The sequence below is a fragment of the Dama dama genome, chromosome 4, assembly GCF_033118175.1.
Source record: "Dama dama isolate Ldn47 chromosome 4, ASM3311817v1, whole genome shotgun sequence".
NCBI lineage: Eukaryota > Metazoa > Chordata > Mammalia > Artiodactyla > Cervidae > Dama > Dama dama.
The window spans coordinates 50,510,998-50,525,803 of record NC_083684.1 but is presented as its reverse complement, the minus strand read 5'-3'; positions in this window follow the sequence as shown (position 1 = coordinate 50,525,803).

Genomic DNA, 14,806 nt, shown 5'->3' with positions numbered 1-14,806 from the left:
AGTTCATCTTGATTTGGGTGCACAGAGCCCTGGGTGTGGGGAGGAGAATGGGGAAGGTGCCAGCGCCCTCCCTGGGCTCTTTTCCTGGGTTCCTGCTACCTGGAATGTTCTCCCTCAGTCAGTGGGCCCCTCCCTTCATTCCCGTGGCACATCCCTCACACCCCATACCCTGGTCATCCTTGACCCCAATGTATCTTACACACCTCTTCCCCAGCATCCCCCAACCCCTGCCTTGCCTCATTTTGCTGACATACTCTTTATATTTATTTTTATTTGTTTGGCCGCCCCAGGTCTCGGTTGCAGCACACAAACTGTTAGTTGCTGCACATGGGATCTAGTTCCCTGACCAGGGACTGGACCTGGACCTGTGCACTGGGAGCATTGAGTGAGCCACTGGACCACAGGTGAAGCTCCCGACAATACTTGAATCTGTGTATTTACCTGACTCTTTCTGTCTTCTCCACTGGAATGTCACCCCCTTTAGAGCAGGGTTTTGTCTGTTTTGCTCACTATAATGTTGGTTGCTCAGCTGTGTCTGACTCTTTGCAACCCCATGGACCATAACCTGCCAAGCTCCTCTGTCCATGGGATTTCCCAGGCAAGAATACTAAAGTGGTTTGCCATTTCCTTCTCCAAGGAATCTTCCAGACCCAAGGATCAAACTTGCATCTAGCACCTCCTGCATTGGCAGGCAGATTCTTTACCATTAGGGCCACTTGGTGGGTCCCTAGCCAAAAATACTGCTTGGCACTCAATAGCTGCTCAATTAACATTAGTTATTATTACTGTAAAGTGAGTAGTGATCTCAGGGCTTGTCTCTGGCTTTAAGAGGAGGGGCAGGCCAAGGAGGGTAGAATGCCCAGCCATCCTCCCCAACACCACCCCCTCAACCACCAATCCCACCAGTCCCTTCTGCTGGCCTTTGGAACATGCAATGGGCTGCTTCCTTTAGAAAAAGAGGGGTTTTGTTTGAGGGACACTAAACTGAAACAAAATGGGAAAGACTAGAGATCTTTTCAAAAAAATTGGAGATATCAAGGGAACATTTCATGCAAAGATGGGCACAATAAAGGACAGAGACAGCAAGGACCTAACAGAAGCAGAGGAGATTAAGAAGTGGCAAGAATATGCAGAACTGTACAAAAAAGGTCTTAATGACCCAGATAACCATGATGGTGTGGTCACTCACCTAGAGCCAGACATCCTGGAATGTGAAGTCAAGTGTGCCTTAGGAAGCGTTACTACAAACAAACTAGTGGAGGTGATGGAATTCCAGTTGAGTGATTTCACATCCTAAGAGATGATGCTGTTAAAGCGCTGCACTCCATATGCCAGCAAATTTAGAAAACAGCAGTGGCCGCAGGACTGGAAAAGGTCAGTTTTCGTTCTAATCCTGAAGAAGGGCAATGCCAAAGAATATTCAAACAACTGCATAAGTGTGCTCATTTCACTTGCTAGCAAGGTAATGGTCAAAATCTTTCAAGTGAGGCTTCAACAGTTAGTGAACTGAGAACTTCCAAAAGTACAAGCTGATTTAGAAAAGGCAAAGAAACCAGAGATCAAACTGCCAATATCTGTTGGATCACAGAAAAATCAAGAGAATTCCAGAAAAACATCTGCTTAATTGACTATGCTAAAGCCTCTGACTATGTGGATCATAACACACTGTGGAAAATTCTTAAAGAGATGGGAATACCAGACCACCTTACCTGCCTCCTGAGAAATCTGTATGCAGGTCAAGAAGCAATAGTTAGAACCCAATATGGACCAATGGACTAGTTCAACATTGGGAAAGGAGTACGTCAAAGCTATATATTGTCACCCTACTTATTTAACTTATATGCAGAGTACATCATGCTAAATGCTGGGCTGGATGAATCCCAACCTGGAATCAAGATTGTTGGGAGAAAGAGTAACATGGAAACGTTCATTACCATATGTAAAATAGATAGCCAACAGGAATTTGCTGTATGGCTCAGGAAATCCAAACAGGGGCTTGGTATCAACCTAGAGGGGTGGGATGGGGAGGGAGATGGGAGGGAGGTTTAGAAGGGTGGGGATATGTGAATACCTATGGCTGATTCATGTTGAAGTTTGACAGAAAACAACAAAATTCTGTAAAGCAATCATCCTTCAATTTAAAAATTAATTAATTAAAAAAAAAGATTACTGGGAGAAATACTAACAACCTCAGATATGTAGATGATACCACCCTAATGGCAGAAAGTGAAGAGAAACTAAAGAGCCTCTTGTTGAAAATGAAAGCAAGTGAAAAAGCTAGCTTAAAACTCAACACTCGAAAAACTAAGATTATGGCATCCAGTCCCATCACTTAATAGCAAATAGATGGGGAAAAAAATGGAAACAGTGCCATATTTTATTTTCTTGGGCTCCAAAAGCACTGCAGGTGGTGACTGGAGCCATGAAATTAAAAGACGCTTACTCCTTGGAAAAAAGACAGAAACGGCAAACCTATGACAAACCTACACAGCATATTTAAAAGCAGAGACATCACTTTGCCAACAAAGGTCTGTATGGTCAAAGCTATGTTTTTTCAGTAGTCATGTATGGATGTGGGAGTTGGACCATAAAGAAGGCTGAGTGTGGAAGAATTGATGCTTTTGAACTGTGGTGTTGGAGAAGACTCTTGCGAGTCCTTTGGACAGCAAGGAGATCCAACCAGTCCATCAAAGGAAGTCAACCCTGAATACTCATTGGAAGGATTGATGCTGAGGCCGAAGCTCCAATATTTTGGCCACCTGATGCGAAGAGCTGACTCATTGGAAAAGACCCTGATGCTGGGAAAGATTGAGGGCAGGAGGAGAAGAGGGTGACAGAGGATGAGATGGTTGGATGGTATCACCGACTCAATGGACATGAGTTTGAACAAGCTCCGGGGGGTGGTGAAGGACAGGGAAGCCTGGCGTGCTGCAGTCCATGGGGTCGCAAAGAGTCAAATACAACTGAGCGACTGAATAACAAACTCACTCCCTGTCCTGAGAAGTGCATGGGACGGGCTGGGGGAGGGGAGTTGCTGGGCGCCATGAGCTGGGGGGGCGGGTCCCAGGCCATCAGGATAAAGCCCTCCCTCCATGCCTGTCATTGGAGGCCCACAGGCCTGGCCCCTTGCAGCCTCATCCTTCTGCAGGCTCTCTCTGGCTCCACTGCATGCAGTCTTCTGCTTTTTAACTTTTTGCCTCTAGGTTGAAAACACTGTTCCTTCTTCCTGGAACATTTCTCTTCTTGTTTACCTGTCTAACTTTGACTTGTCATTCAGGCCTCAGTTCAGATGTCCCTTCCTCTGGAAATTGTCCCAGACTCCCCCAGCTGGCCCAGATCCCTCGTAAGGGCTCCCAGAGACCCCTAAGTGTCCCTCACTGAGCCCCAATCACTCTGCCTGCCCTTCCCCCATCACGCCCCCCCTCCCGCCCCCCACCCCAGCTTCTTGTTGTCTGAGCACAGCTGTCTATCCCAGCGGAGTGTGGGTTCCATGGGACAGAGGCAGGGACCTTATCAGTCACTACTGTGTCCCCAGCATCACCCAGGACAAGGTCTGGTCCAGAGTACCTCAACCCACTCCATAGCTGTGTGTCCTCGAGCCAGACCCCTCATTTCGGTGCCTCAGTTTCTCACCTGCAAAAGGGATAAGAATGTGGGTCAGGCCACCCCTCAGCTGCCTATTGAACTGAGGAGGGTTTGGGCAAGGCTGACTCCAAGTTTCCCCCCGGGATGAGATGACTCAGGGCTCTGGAACAACATCTGTCACCAAAAGGGCCCTGGAATGCAGAGCCCTGTGGGTCTGATCTGGGGGCAGAATGACATCAGTACAGTGTCTTTCCCTAAAGTGAAGAGTATTAATAAAATTATGACAGCTAATCCTTAACAGCAATCAACGTATTACGTGGAACTGTTAAAGCATTTTATTCTCACAGCAACGTCACAAGTTAGGCACTATTAGCATCATTTGTTTTCATGAAAAGGGAAACTGAAGCACAGAGAAAGGTTAAGTGATTTTCCCAAGAGCATCCAGTTAGGAAGTGGTGCTGCCTGAATTCTAACCAGGGGAGGCTGACTTTGGGATCTGCATTCTCAACCTAAAGGCTGTACAGATGTATTGGATAATCTCTACTTTTATATTTGTTTCTTTATTTGGCTACCTTGGGTCTTAGTTGAGACACATAGGATCTTCATTGTGTCAGTCGAGATCCTGCATTGCAGTGCACAGACTCAGGAGTGTGTGAGGTGTGAGCTGAGTTTCTCTGGGTGCCGCATGTGGGATCTTAATTCCCCAACCAGGGATCAAGCCCACATCCCCTGCATTGCAAGGTGGATTCTTAACCACTGGACCACTTGGGAAGTCTCAGAAATCCCTGTTTAAATTTAAAATGGCAGAAAAAAGGGAACAGGAAGTATTTGAGTGTCACCTATTTGGCGATACTTTGTATTATGTGTATGCATATATCAGTGTGGCCAAATAATGGCCTAATCCCTGGCTCCTGAGAACCTGTTACATCACATGGCAAAATGCCTATGCAGATATGATTACGTTATGGACCTTGAGGTAAGGGAGGTTATTCTGGATTATTCACATGGGCCCAAATGTAATCACATGAGTTCTTGACAGTGGAAGTTGGAGGCAGAAAGGTTAGAAAGAGACAAGAGAGATTTGAAGTATGAGAGGGATTGGGCCTGCTGTTAGTGGTTTTGATGAGGGAGGAAGGGGCCACAAGCCAAGGAATGTGGGAGGCCTCTGGAAGCTAAGAACAGACCTCAGTTTACAGCCAGCAAAGAAATGGAAACCTCAGTCCTACAACCACCAGGAATTAAATTCAGCAGCAATCTGAATGAACAAGAAGATGGCTCTCCCCAGAGCCTCCAGGAATGCCTGCAGCCCTGTAGACACCTTGATTTTTAGCCTAATGAGAACTGTGTACAATTTCTGACCTAAAGAATTGAATGTCATAAATTTGTGCTGTTTTAAGCTATGGAGTTTATGGCACTTTGTTATAACAGCATTAGAAAATGAATATAATTGGGTCCTTAAACTAATAGTATTTTGTACTGTGGGTCTTTCATCAAAAGTATTTGAAAGACTCCTTAATACTCCTGATGAAGGTGGCATGGCAGCAGGGCAAGTTTGGGGAGAAGAGTATATATTTGTCCTTGGGGCACTGGCCAGCATCCATTGCCTGCTGCTAACCTCACCCCAGCTTCTGCCCATGCAAACACCCAGAGCCGAAGCCTGGAGTCAGGGAGAAGCCAATTGGAGAAATATCCCACCCTGCATCCCCAAGAACGAGATAGAAAAACATCTCCTGAGAGAGACATTTACGGTCTCCAATCTGATACCTAAAGAGATTCTCTGACAAGCAAAAGAAGTCTTCAGTGATGGAATAGCCTCAGTTAAGAATCGATGGTTTAGGGACTTCCCTGCTGGCACAGTGGACAAGAATGCCAATGCAGGGGACACAGGTTCAGTCCCTGGTCTGGGAGGATCCCACATGCTGCAGAGCAATTAAGCCATGTGCCACAACTACTGAAGCCTGAGCACCTAAAGCCTGTGGTCCACAAGAGAAGCCACCACCACGAGAAGCCCATGCACCACAATGAAGAGTAGCCTCCCCTTACCGCAACTAGAGAAAGCCCATATGGCAACAAATACTGAGCTCAGCCAAAAACAATAAATAAATAAATTATATTTTTAAAAGAATTCATGGTTTAGGATTTTACAGGACTACATTGAACATCAGGTTGATGATAAAGTGATGGCAAACGCAGTCCAAAATCTCCCATCAATACTCCCAAAAGGAAAGAAGGCTACTCTGCTCAGGGTGAGCCTGGCTGGACAAGAGCCAGCGTGGCAGGAAGCAGCAAACCAGAGCTGATGACCCTGAACTCCAGGTTGATCCAGGCCTGGAGTAGCTACTCTTAGATCCTTAATCACATAAACCAACAAAATGAGCTGCCCTCAGTTGGTAAAGAATCCGCCTGCAATGCAGGAGACACGGGTTCTATACCTGGGTCAGGAAGACCCACTGGAGAAGGGATAGGCTACCCACTCCACTATTCTTGGGCTTCCCTTGTGGCTCAGCTGGTAAAGAATCCGCCTGCAATGTGGGAGACCTGGCTTTGATCCCTGGGTTGAGAAGATCCCCTGGAGAAGGGGAATACCCCTCCAGTATTCTGGCTTGGAGAATTCCACGGACTACAGTGGCCCTTGAAAAAAAGTTATGACCAACCTAGACAGCATAATAAAAAGCAGAGACATTACTTTGCCAACAAAGATCTGTCTAGTCAAGGCTGTGGTTTTTCCAGTAGTCATGTATGGTTTTGAGAGTTAGACTATAAAGAAAGCTGAGTGCCGAAGAATTGATGTTTTTGAACTGTGGTGTTGGAGAAGACTCTTGAGAGTCCCTTGGACTGCAAGGAGATTCTAAAGGAGATCAATCCTGGGTGTTCATTGGAAGGACTGATGTTGAAGCTGAAACTCCAATACATTGGCCACCTGATGTGAAGGCCTGACTCATTTGAAAAGACCCTGATGCTGAGAAAGATTGCAGGCAGGAGGAGAAGGGGATGACAGAGGATAAGATGGTTGGATGGCTTCACCGATTCAATGGACATGAGTTTGAGTAAGCTCTGGGAGTTGGTGATGGACGGGGAGGCCTGGCGTGCTGTAGTCCATGGGGTTACAAAGAGATGGACTTGACTGAGTAAGTTTCACTTTCACTGTTCTGTTTTCTGTAGCTAGCAAGCAGAAGACTCCTGGCTGGCATGGATAGGAAGGCAGAGCCCAGTGCCTGAGAACTGGTGGGGTGGACTCTCACCACCGTCTACCCGGTGTCTTCACAGCTGCAGGGGGAGGCCATGCGGCTGCCATCGCTGGGCATAGCTCCCCAGCCCGGCACACAGGGTCTCCCTCAAGCCCCCAGGGGCACGGAGGTTGTGGACACGGTGGATTTGGGCCTCGGCTGGCTTGTCACAGGCCTGGAAGGGCCAGCTGTGGGCTGTCAGCCCACAGAAGGCCAGGGACTGGCACCAGGAAACCCTGTTGTGAGGGTACAGAGGGACAGGGCCTGTGATGGAACGGCTGACTTGGGGAGCCCAGGTCCTTCCAGCTGAGTGCAAAGTCTCTGTGTCGGGCAGCAGGGAGCCATCAGGGCTATGGAAGTCATCCTGGGGGTCCCCATTGAAGTCCCCCCTCCACCAGGCTTCAGAGGGCAGCAATGTAGATCTCAGGCACATGGCAGATAGGTGGTGGGCACCAGTCATAGGCCAGCCTCGGTCTGCACTGCTGCCCAGAACCACTGATGCACACGTGCTTGGGGCCACTGGCCAGGGGCAGGGACAGGTGGGCCTGGGTCCCATTAACCTGGAAACATGAACGGGGCCGTGTCCACATCAGACAAGCCCAGGTGGGCTTTCATTCCCTCAGGACCCTTGGCATGGGCCATGTCCCCTCAGGGCCCCCAGGGGCTTTCTGTCCACCTTGGACTCTGGTCCTAGCCCTGGCTGAGCTTACCTGGATCCTCCCAGGAGTCTGAGCCTCCATCATCACCTTTACCCCTGGGCACCCACCTCGATCTGCCATGCCCGTCAGGCTGGCTGTGGGGCTTAGGTCATCATTATCCACCCACACTGTGAATGCCGGTGCCCCTTGGCCAACTTGACAGGCATAGCTAAGCACACAGTGGTGGGCCCCCTGGTTTGTGAAGATGGCCCAACGACGGTGTGGTGATGGGGGTCACCTGACACTTGGTTACTGCCACTCAGCACTCCACAGCCAGACCCCCGCACACAGCAGACACATGGTCCCATCTCCAAAAGCCTGGGGGCTGCAGCAAGGTAGTCGCCCAGCCTCCTTATCCTTGCCCAGCTCACGCAGTGGGGGATCAGCTCTTGAGCCCTTAGGGGCAGGACATGTCTCTGCCGGGGCAGCCACAGAGGGCTGGGTGCACGCAAGCCCCACCACTGAACACATAACCAGTGTGGCATACACATCCTTCATGACACAGGCTGTGGCAGGTCAGAGGCACCTTCTCGTGTGGGCAGTTGGTCTGGCAGTTACTGGCACATGTCTCCCAGTGGCTGTTTTCAGGGCAGGATTGTTCTGGAGCAAGCAGAGAGAGAGGGAGAGAGATCAGTATCAAATTTGGGGTTCAAGACAATCCCTCCCCCAGGGGGCACACACAAAGTTGGGTTGTATCCTCTCAGACCCCAGAACAGGGCTGGATATTTTTGTGCAGTCCACAGCCTGTGCAACTGTACACAGCATTCCTGAACCCAGCTTTCACACTTCTCTTTACTATCTCCCTCCAGCTCACCACAGAAGTCAGGACCATGCCAGGTGCCCACAAGGGATGTCAGTAGCTTGACAGACCCGGGTGAAGGCAGCCGGTGCCTGACAGATGGCAGCACACTGCTACAACCCGTTCCTCCACACAGCTGTCCACACACTGGGAGGGTCCAGGCATGAGCTGGAAAGGGCCTCATCAGTTCTGAAAGCTGCCCACAGGTCTTGGGGCCTGCATACATGGCCCTCAAGTAGGCTGCAGGGCCCCACTTCCAGCCAACTGGGCTGGAATGGCCCAGGTTTCAACAGGGATATTTGCTGTAAAGGGTGTCTAAGAAAGGGGGCAGGAGCGGGGTGTGGGGGAGGGGTGCAGAGGGACCGAGGGATGTTTCTTGTTGTTCACTCGCTAAGCTGTTTCTGACTCTTTGCGACCCCATGGACTGCAGCACACCAGGCTTCCCTGTCCTTCACTATCTCCTGGAGTTTGCTCAAACTCATGTCCATTGAGTCCGTGATGCCATCCAACTGTCTATCCTCTATCGGCCCCTTCTCCTCCTACCTTCAATCTTTCCCAGCATCAAGGTCTTTTCCAATGAGTTGGTTTTTTGCATCAGATGTCCAAAGTATTGGAGCTTCAGCCTCAGCATCAGTCCTTCTAATGAATATCCAGGGTTGATTTCCTTTATGATTGACTGATTTTATCTCCTTGCTGTCCAAGGGGCTCTCAAGAGTCTTCTCTAGCACCACAGTTTGAAAGCATCAATTCTTTGGCATTCAGCCTTCTTTATGGTCCAACTCACACACCCATTCATGACTACTGGGAAAGCGGCTTCTTAAGATGGACAGATCAGAGCCTGTTGGAATGTAGTGAGAAGGATCCCATAAGAAGAGGCAAATTGATATTGCAGCATTAAATCAGTGTTGCCCAAGCTTGAGCGTGCATCAGAGTCCCCGAGGGGCTGGTTAAAACAGACCACTGGCCCCACCTAGAGTGGTAGTCTGGGGCGCCACCCAAGGATATCCATCCAAGAATATTCAAACAAGTTCCCAGGTGCTGCTGCTGCTGGTTTGGGCCCCCTTTGAGAAGCACTGATGCAGAAGAGAGAGCGCAGAAGAATCTCCAGGTGAGATTGAGGAGCAATCACGGAGCAGGGCTTAGCCGGGAGCACAGACCATCTTCCATCCGTGTGGCCTAAGGTACAGGGGCCTGGGCAGAGGGGCAGGGAGGGTGGGGGCTCATGGAGGGTTTCTGCCCCCCATTTCCCAGTGAAATAGGAAGTGAGACCATCACAGCCAAGAGTGAGGTGACTTGGTATGAGGGGAGAGGGGGACAGTGAGGGGGGCTGGTGAGATGGCCCTTCAAGTTCACGATCCCAGGTATGAGGTTGGCCATGCAACCTAGGGGCGAGAGCAGGAGGATGGGGCACCTTCTGACAAGGGGCTGCCTAGGTGCGAGGGAGGGAGGGCACAAGTGGTGAGGGTGCAGGCCAGGAGGGAGCCTGAAATCCTAGAAGGAAAGGGAGGAGGAAGAAGTGGCAGGGTCAGTGGGTTGGTAGGCTGCGTGGCCAGTGAGGGCAACCAGCGGCTAGAGTCAGGGAACCAGGGAGTGGGAACCAGAGACTGGGTAACAAAGAAAGGGGATGGGTGGGGACAAAGGGGTATCAGCCTTCCTCTCGCTTTGCCTCAGTCTCTATTTTATTTTTTAAAAATATTTGTTATTTATTTATTTGACTGTGCTGGGTTTTAGTTGCAGCACTTGGGATCTTTAGTTGGGGCATATGGGATCTAGTTCCCTGACCAGGGATGGAACCCGGACTCCCTGCATTGGGAGTGCAGAGTCTTACCCACTAGAATACCAAGGAAGTCCCTTTAGTCTCTATTTTTATTTCTCTTTTCCTGCCTCCACTCTCCCAGTCCCCATTCCCCAACCCTCAGACTACCTACCCCTTCCTCTCTTTCGCTCTGTCTCTCCATCTATGGTCTCACTCCCTTCGCCATCTCTCTTTCAGTCTCTCTCTGTCTCTCTCTCTCTCTTCCAGTCCATGTCTGTCCCCCCTCTCTCTCCATCACCCATTTCTCTCTCTCTCACTGCACTTTCCTCTTTGTCTCTCCATCTCTGCCATCACCCTCCTGTTTTTATCTTTTGCTCTTTCCCTCTGTCTCTGACTTTCCCCCTTGGTGTCTCCCACTTGCCAAAGAACCAGATCCTTCTTCCCTGGGTCTGGGCCAGAGAACCCCAGCCTCGGTCCTTCTCCCTTCACCCCTTTCCTCACCTGGGGACCAAGGGCCCCAGGAATGGGAACTCGGTCCCAGGTGGCCACAAGCAGGGCTCACCGGGAGGAGGCACGGGCCAGATCTTGGGCCTTCCACTGCAGCAGCTCAGGCTGGCAGCTCTCCACCTGCTCAAAGGGGATCCCACTCAGTGTGGACCCATCTGCTCAGAACGGGGCCGCAAAGGCCTGGCCCATCTCCAGGGGAAATAACCTCAGGCGTGAACCGGGCCACAGGCTTCCCAAAGGACTCCAGCCTGTTGGTGCCGACCTGGGGGAGGCAGGGAAGGAAGAGATGGGCAGAAGGGGCTCAGGTCAGGGATTGGAGAGGGTGCCGGGCCCAAGACCCAGAAGGAGGAGGGAGCAGATACAGACTGGATGAGGCAGGAGTGCAGTCGGGGGAAGAGGGAGCCCAGAGACATACGGTCAGGGGTCAGGGCACTCACACAGGCCATCCTGTGCATGACCTCAAAGAGCGTAAAGGGCTTCCGCAGCTGTAGCTCCTCGAGAAGCCATCGCCCTCTGAGGGGGGCCTCAACCCCACGTTCCAGCCCCAAGGGAGCAAGGCTGGGTACACCCAGACCACTGAGGCTCCACCAGCCTCCCCAGGGTGGGGCCACATCCCCTCAGACACCCCCCAGGGAGGGGCCATGTCCCCTCAGATCCCTAGGCCCCTCTAGGCCCCTCTCTGCCTGTCCCCCAGTCCTGTCCCCTGACCAAGTTGGGGAGCATGTCTAGCTTTACCTCCTCACTCCTTGCTCCAGGTCACTTGGTTCTGCAGGACTGAGGGAAAAGGAAATGGTGTCAGCTAAGGGCTGGGGCGCCCCCATCACATCTGACCCTTTTCCAGAGTCCTCTATCCCACTCAGCCACCAGCAATGGCCAGAGAAACCCCCAAGGTAGCCCCATGGGTTGGGTGGCCACTCTGGCTTGTATCTGGAGGAGAAGGGACTGGATTGCCAGGGAAGTCCCAGAATAGGTTTGATTTATATTGAAATAAAATATATGCCACATGAAGCCCATGGTTTCATAAATATTACTATTAATGTCAAGGTTAAGTTGAAAAAGGGGGAAAGACAAAAAGAAAGATAATTATTATATTTTATTTTATTAAATAAAATACAAATACAAATGGTACCAGAGTATTTGTTCCTGGTCTGTCTCTCCTAAAGGCAGCTCCACAGGGCAGGGAATTTTGTCTGTTATTTTTTTGTCTCCATTTCTGCCCCTGGTGCTTAGAACAGTGCTTGACACATAATAGTTGCTCAATAAATATTAGTTGAATGAATGAGTAGTAAAAGTTAAGAAAATCACACTCAGACATCTGAATTTGGGAAAATGATTAATTAACATACATAAAACTCTCAGCAGTGCCCAACACATAGGAAGTGGGCACAAAATCTTCATGAATATGCTTATTATAAAAATGATTATTATTTAAAGATACAACACATAGGCATTCTGGCCAAATGCTTATGTGCCCAAAGCTTAATATCATCATCTTAGAATGAACTTCTGAGATATAAAAAAAAAATCTGAAAATGTATTTAAAATGTATTACTGTCATAATTTTATTACCCACAAAGGTCAAGGGCAACTCTTCTGTTGACACTTCAGATAATTTCTCCACTTTGTCAGCAGCCAGTGTTCAATTACAGTCAGTAAACGCCTATGGCAGTTCTAAAACATAGCCCTAAATTTTCTGACTAGCCTCCCATCATGAGGTGGGGGTCTGTCTCTGTCTCCCCTCCTTGAATCTGAGCAAGTTTGTGATTACTTCAACCAACAGAGTAGAAAAGAAGTGAGGCTGGGCTGTGAAAGGCAGCATTTGCTAGTATGTTTACTATGGAGCCCTGAGCTATGTGAGCAGTCCGCATGTCCTGCGGCAGCCATGCTGGGAGGAAGGCCAAGCTGCTTGGACAGACCAATGCTTTGATGGTTCCAGCTGAGCCCCGCCACTGAGCTGTTCCAGCCCAGGCATCAGACTTGTGAGTAAAGCAGCCCCTTTTCACCAAGTCAGTCCACCGTTTAGGACAGTGGTCCCCAATCTTTTTGGCCCAGGGACTAGGATCAGGGGGAAGCAGTTTGGGGATAATTCAAGCACATTACACTGATTGTGCACTTTATTTCTACTATTATTACATTGTGATATATAATGAAATACACAGCTCACCATAATGCAGAATCAATGGGAGCCCTGAGCTTGTTTTCCTGAAACTAGATGGTCCCATCTGAGGGTGGTGGGAGACAGTGACACCCAAAGTGTGTTGCCTAAGTCCAGTCTCCGCCATGATCTTGTTTGGTTGCTGTCACTGCAGAAAACCCTGCTTCACAAATATAGGATGTTGGAAACAGAAGCAGGCTTTTCAGTATTTTGTGGCAATCCTGAGACACTCTGCTTTGACTTTAATCCAGAATGTATGGATATTTGAAGTCTTCAACATACTTTTAAGGCCACTGTCATTTCCCATCTCAAGTGGTAACACAAGCTATGGGGAGTGGTTGTAAATACAGATGACACTTCACTCTCTTACCCACTGCTCACCTCCTGCTGTGCAGTCCAGTTCCTAACAGGCCATGGACTGGTACTGGTGCATGGCCTAGGGGGTGGGGACCCCTGCTTTAGGACTTCTAGCTGAAGACCTGGACATCATGAAGCAGAGTTGCCCCTGCTGTTACCCCTCTGACTTTCTGAACCACAGAATCTGCATAATGAAATGGTTGTTATTTTACACCACAAAGTTTGGGATGCTTTGTTATGCAGCCTAGAACTGGGACAGCTGCTCACTAAGTAACTGTAGGATTTAAATAGTATTACTTTTTCTGCAGAAACTAAAATCCATTCTCTCCTTACAGCCCTATTTGAACATTCAACAATAATTATTTCTGAATACAGAATTCATGGCCATCATAATCATTGTTAATTATGGTGGCAATTTACTTGCAGAAAAACCATGGTAGAAAAAAAAATAACTGTATATTTCTCCTTCGATTTGACTGGGAGAATGCCAACTTATAAACCACATATGGAGCTTTCCATTCCAAGTTACATCCAGAAGGCTTTCTATATTTGAAAGTGAATACTCAGATATAAACACTCACGATGAGTGCAAAGCCTTGCTCGTATCCCTGAGGTGGTTACATAAAGATAAGATGGGCCAAATATTTCTGGCTCAGAGATACACAGCAATGACATGGAAGAAAGAGTTTTGATATTTGATCTTTCTGAAGACCAAGATCCTGGCAGAGCTTCAAAGCAACCCTGTGATTGTTATTAATATTTTTCTAATATCTGCGTGACTCCTTGAGTGGGTGGCAAGGTTCAGTGAGAGCAGAAGGAGAAACTGAGGCTTACCTACCACTGGTCAACAAAGACTGCTGATTGGCTGTTGAGTAACTCAATCTCCCCAACCTCTTCTCCCCTCCAAGAGAAATGATGCAGGCAAAACCCAGAATGACCTCCTGGTTAACAACTTCCTAGAGGACGATCTATAGGTTTTTAATGTCCAGATTTCCAACCAGATCCCCTAGAATCAGACTGCATCCCCTCAGGCCGCCCAGGGTGGGAGTCCTACCCTGGGACTTCAGTCCCACCCAGAGAAGATTGTGTCTTCTCAGACTGGCCCCCTCCCAGCCAGAGTAAGCTGTGTCCCCTTTGACCCTCCAGGACACAGCCATACCTGCTCAAAATCCCCAAGGTAGACCATGTTCTCTCAGAGCTCCCAAACTTCACAAAACACATGTACAGTACATTTTTCAATTGACAATGATAAAGGAAAATTTATAGTCCCGTCCCTGTAATTCAAAACATTTTAAACAAGCAATGTGCGAGTCAAGTCTCGAATTATATCTCCAATATGGTGGGTAGAACAGCGAGCACAGCCACACACAGATGTTTGGAAAACTGTGTGGAGATGTGGGGTCAGGGCATTTCTGATGGACAAAGCCATGGTGGGGATCACCAGATCCTAAGGGTCTGATCCAGGGAGAAATGCTTGGAGCATTTTCCAAGTAAATAGTCTGTACTCATTGGAAAAGACCCTGATGCTGGGAAAGACTGAGGGCAGAAGGAAAAGGGGGTGAGAGGATGAGATGGTTGGGCGGCATCACCGACTCAACGGACAGGAGTTTGAGCAAATTGTGGGAGATGGTAAAGAACAGGGAAGCCTGGAATGCTGCAGTCCATGGGGTCGCAGAGTCGGATATGACTGAGCGACTGAACAAAAATGTTATTTGAAGGGAC